Genomic DNA, 6,000 nt, shown 5'->3' on the forward strand with positions numbered 1-6,000 from the left:
CATTTAAAAAATGCTTTTCCCATCTGATCGAGATTAATAATTTCATGATATTTTGTGAATCTCGAAATTGATTTTGATGACTTGATTATGAGTTTCAAGTTAACGATTTGATTTGAATGAGTTTTATCTAAATTATAATCTTGATCTTGCAAAATTGGAATCACAAATAATATCTTTTGGTATTCATGAATTGATATTCACAATATGAAAGTATTGGTATTCATGACTTGAATTTGATTGAAACATTGCATGCTTAAATTAATCATTCTCCTATGTTTAAAAAATTCTTTAAATGCCTTATGTGATGACTGAAAATTAATTTGCTTTATGATGAATCATGAATCATGACTTGATCTATGATATTGATATATTTTAATCATGATCCTTGGTTGTATAATTCTTTTGCTCTATTAAAAGGATTTGTCGAATGAATCATGTCCTTCTTGAATTTTCTTGATATCATGACGTGATTTTGTAATATGGCCTGTATAATGATTAAAATTTTTTGGCCATTGATTTCTCCCTTCTTTTCGGTAATGACATAGGGGGAGAAAGATTGCTAGCTCAAGGCAAATGCTGGCTAGCTTGTACTCTTCCCTTCTTTTCGACAAAAACAAAGAGGAGAAAGCTTTTGCTAGTTAGAACATGCAAAGAAAAGCAAAGTGCAATCTTGCACAAGAAACAAGTGTTGAATTGCCATGATTGAACTTAAGAATCTTGCTATGCTTTTGTGCTTATATGTTGTGATGAAAATCTAGCTTCATGTTACAAAAACTTGCATATCTTTTAAAATAGCTAGAGCTACTTCTCCTTTTGTTGATAACAAAGGAGGAGAAATATATGAATTGATACTATGAGTGCCATATTTGAATGAGAAATATATGAATTAATGCTATGATTGCCATATGCCATGTTTGCATCATGTTAAGATATCAAGAACTTGCATCGTAATTTTACTTGATGATATTTTGTCATGTGATGAAATGCTACGATTTGTTGCTAAAATGATTCATGCAATACTTATGCTTTTTATGTGATGATATGAATCATGATTAAAATTTCCTTAATTTGAATTCAAGGTTTATCTCAATTATGGAATTTTGAAATAAGAATGATTACTCACCTTTGTCATGATTTAGAAATTGACATAAAGGGTCTTCCTTTCTTTAGAAAGGGTCTTCCCTTCTTTTTGACAATGACTAAGGGGGAGATAACTAGCGTGCACAATTCAAGAAGAAAGCAAAAATTACACTTCTCAAAAGAGAAGAAATTGCTATCTTGAACATCATCGAGAATTGCTAACTTGAAACATCAAGAAAATACAAAAATGTGCTATCGTGCCTATCTCAAGAAAAGCAAATATGCCAACTTGCATATCTTTGAATTTGCTAGCTTGTAAAACTTGCATATTTCAAGAAGCAAGAGTTGCTTTCTTGAACATATCTAAATTGCTAGCTTAAAATGTTAGAAAATTGCTAGATTGCATGATGATAAAAATTTAATATTATGTTTTTCATACAATGAGTTGAACTTATATTACAAACACAAAGAATAGTTATACTTCTCCTTTTTGTTGATGACAAAGGGGGAGAAGTATATTGATGACATGACATATTAATGCATAAGTCTATGCATAAGTTCATGATGATGTGTTACAAGTATTCATGATAAACATTGCAATGACTTGAATTCAGTTTGAATTCAATATTCTATCAATATGGCATATTGATAGGGGGAGTTTTTTAAACTTCGGGAGTTAAGGTTAACTCCGTCATCAAGTGGTTGTCATCATCAAAAAGGGAGAGATTGTTGAATCTCGTATTTTGATGATAAAACCACTTGATATGTGTTTATATTTTAATCTACGTTTTGAGTGACGCAGGATGCTTCGATCAAGATGAGACAATTAAAGCAGGAAAAATCATGTTGTGCCGGAGGAACATGTTAGAAGATTGGACGTCAGGCCGATGGATCGGTCGACGTATCGACAGAAGGCTTCAGGCCGTGGACTTGGGCATTGGGTCAAGAAGAGCGAGTATTGCGCCAAGGATATCAGAGTTGCGGAGTCAACTGGCCGATTGGGCAATAGGCCGCAGGAGAGGACAATTCGCCAAAGAATCAGACGAAGCATCGAGGGACCAATGACATGCCGGACAACTTAGTTAATTGCTTAGGATTAATTGTCTCGATCGAAGTTTTGTTTTAAGTGTGCAGGATTAACTACGATGAAAGTAAGACATGCAGTAGGAGTTGAGCCGGAGTCAAAGACTATGATCACGTTGGGAGTTCGAGAGCTCGACAGAAGTCCGAACGGTCGTCGGAGGTTCTGAGGGAACAAATCCGAGAAGTCCAGGAGCTTGCCAAAAGAAGCTCGTCAGAACTCGCCAAGTGGATCGTCGCAAGTCCAGGAGTTTGCCGGAAGTCCGTCGGAGCAACACCGGAGGTTCGCCGGATGTTCGCCGGAAGCTCACCGGAAGAAGCGATTGATGCACCGGAGCAAGCTGTAGTAAATGTCTTAAGAATTGTCATAGTTAGCATGTAGATTAAGTTAGGAATGGGAGGTGATCCCATTAACTTAATCTAAGGGCAATTGGGCCTTTGATAGACCCAAATTAGGTAGAATGGATCAACCCATTCGGACCAGAATTCCTACTAGGCAGTGGTACCGCCCAGGAAAGGGTCTCCCATGATAGCTGGGCAGTGCAACCACCCCAGGCAGGCGGTGGCACCGCCTGGGCTCAGTCCCCGAGCGAGACTGGGCGGTGCAACCACCCTTGACAAGCGGTGGCACCGCCAGGGCTCAGTCTCCGAGCGAGACTGGGCGGTGCAACCGCCCCTGTCAGGCGGTGGCACCGCCCAGAGGCTCAGTCTCCAAGCTCTGCCAAGCAGTGCAACCGCCCCTGACAAGCGGTGGCACCGCCCAGAGGCTCAGTCTCCGAGCTCTGCCAGGCGGTGCAACCGCCAGACCTCGGAATTCCGAGAGATGACAGTTTTGAGCTCTGAATTCAAACTGGTTTGGAGCCTATAAATACCCCTCCCATCCCTGGGTAAAATATACAAGCACAGAGAGATTAAAAGAGAGAAAATACTATTGCAATCTCTAGAATTTCCCTCCTCTAGCTTAAGTGTTAGAATTCTATTTAAGAGAGGAGAGTGAGTGCTTGTAAGGGTTGTCTCCTAAACCCAGTAAAAGGAGAAGAGGGGTGTAAGAAGGAGATTGATCTTCGCCTAGTAAAGGAAGATCGTTAGTGGATGCCGGTGGCCTCGATGGAAGAGGAATCGGAGGAGTGGATGTAGGTCACGATTGACCGAACCACTATAAACTCTCATCTTCTTTGGTTTGCATTTACTTTGAGCATCTTATCTTTACTGCAAACCTCCTCAGTAGCTTACTACCTTCTGCTCATTTACAAATGTGTTTCTTAGTTAAGTATTTTCCGAATCGGCGTTAAGACGGAAATTAGTTTTATCGTACGAACATCATATTTCAGTTTGCGCTTACATTCTGATTTCTATCTTAACTGCAATCTACCTTCCTTACTTTACTTCAAATATGTTTCCGTAAGCTTTCAAAGTTATTATTTGCACGAAATGACTTTTACGTCGAAATCGTATTTCAACCTACGAACGCAGTTTTAATCGTCGAAAGTTTTCCGCTGCACTAATTCACTCCCCCCCCTCTTAGTGCTCTTGATCATAACATGTAGGACATGCCAAACTAACATATACGATGTATTTGGCAATACCAATCATATTTCAAGCATTCGCAATACATTCAAGAATTTATGATACGATACATTTTATACATTATTTCAAACATTCATAATGCCAAGTTGTCATTAATTTGCAACATTTCTCCCCCTTTGTCATCAACAAAAAGGAGAACCATTCAACAATGCAAGTGCTTTAAAAAAAATATTCAAGTAAGTTCTACACCAATTTATCCAAGCTAGCAAAAAAAAAAAAGAGAAGTTAAGCAAACACTTTGCATAATAACTACTTTTGGTTTTTGAAATAGATAAGCTAGCTCTTTTGCTTCAGATGTGCAAAAGCTTTTTGGTTCTTCTTGAGATGTGCAAATTTCTTTCTTCCTTTATCATAAAAATAAGAAGAAGAGGAAGAAAAGTAAGGAAGGAATTCATTCTCCATAAAAAATCAAGAACTAAATTCATGAAAGTTAAGTTTCATTGAATCAAGCTTCTACTATAGCAAAGAGAGAGGTTTCATCATAAAGGATCAAAAATCCATGAATAAAACTTCATAAATCAAATATCTTTTCTTGTAAATAGAAGGAAGAATGATTCATAGGAATTGATAAAAGATCAAGTCATTAATCCAAAAATCCATGAGTGAAGGGACTAAGTGTATCAAAAATCATTAAGTGATGGATCAAGAGTGTGAAGTAAATTTGATACCAAGTTAAGAGGAAGATAGAAATGAAATAAATTCATGAAAGCTTTATTTACAAAAAAAATTGAGAAAGTTCGGAAAAGATATACAACAAACTCATGCATTTGGATAGTTTAACATCCCTAACTCTCTTCTAATGAAATCAAATTATTCTTCAGTTATGTAAAGATATCGGCTAATTAATGTTTCATATCAATAAACTCTAAAGATATATCATGGTTATTAATATAATCTCTTATAAAATGATACATAATATCAATATGTTTAGTTCTAGAGTATTGAATAGGATTTTTTGCTAAACATATTGTACTTGTGTTATCACATTTTATGGAAATATTCTTAAGGTGAATGCTATAATCTTCTAATGTATTTATCATCCATACAACTTATGCATAATATGCACCGGTTGCTATATACTCAACTTCAGTGGTATATAATGCAACCGAGTTTTGTTTCTTGGAAGACCAAGAGACAAGTGCATGACCTAAGAATTGACATGTTCCGGATTTACTTTTTCTATCTTTTCTATATCCAGCAAAATCCGCATCAGCATAAGTAATTAATTTAAAGTTTTTAGATTTTGGATATCATAATCCTAGATTAGGGGTTCCTTTAAGATATCTAAAATTTTTTTTAACGACTTTAAGATGAGATATCTTAGGATTAGATTGAAATCTAACACAAAGTCCTACGCTAAACATGATGTTCGATCTAGTTGCAGTTAGCTATAGTAAACTACCTATCATACCCCTATAAGTTTTTTGATCAAAGCTTTCTCCACTTTTGTCCATGTCTAACTTAGTGGAGGTACTCATAGGAGTATTGATAGCCTTTGAACCATCCATATTAAACCGTTTTAGCAATTCTAATGTATATTTGGTTTGATTAAGAAAAATACCATAAGTAAGTTGTTTGATTTGTAAGCCTAAAAAAAAAGTTAGTTCACCCATTAAACTCATTTTAAACTTTTGGTAAAAGATTTGCTTAAGGATTCATTTGTAGAACAAAAATAATATCATCAATATAAAATTGAACAATAAAAAATTTATTTTTAAAATTTATAATAAATAATATAGTATCGACCTTGCCTTTAGAGAAATTATTTTGGATAAGAAAGGAGCTAAGTCTCTCATACCAAGCCTTTGGGGCTTATTTTAATCCATATAGATCTTTAGTTAACTTAAACACATGATTAGAAAAAAGGGAGTTCTCAAATCCGGGTGGTTATTCAACATACACTTCTTTGGAAAAAAACCATTTAAGAAAGCACTCTTGATAACCATTTGAAATAACTTAAAATTATTACTACTAGCATAAGCAAGGAGCATCCTTATGGCTTCTAATCTTGCCATAGGAGCAAAGGTTTCTTCATAATCGACACCTTCTTCTTGGTTGAAACCTTGGCCACTAATCTAGCCTTGTTTCTAACAATAATACCAAATTCATCTTGCTTGTTTCTAAACACCCATTTAGTACCAATAACTAAATGGTCACTAGGTCTCGGAACAAGTTTCCACACCTTATTTCTATCAAATTGGTTTAACTCTTCTTGAATTGCGATAACCTATGAATCATCTTTCAAGACTTCAT

This window comes from Musa acuminata, chromosome BXJ2-3 (genome assembly GCF_036884655.1).
Source record: "Musa acuminata AAA Group cultivar baxijiao chromosome BXJ2-3, Cavendish_Baxijiao_AAA, whole genome shotgun sequence".
NCBI lineage: Eukaryota > Viridiplantae > Streptophyta > Magnoliopsida > Zingiberales > Musaceae > Musa > Musa acuminata.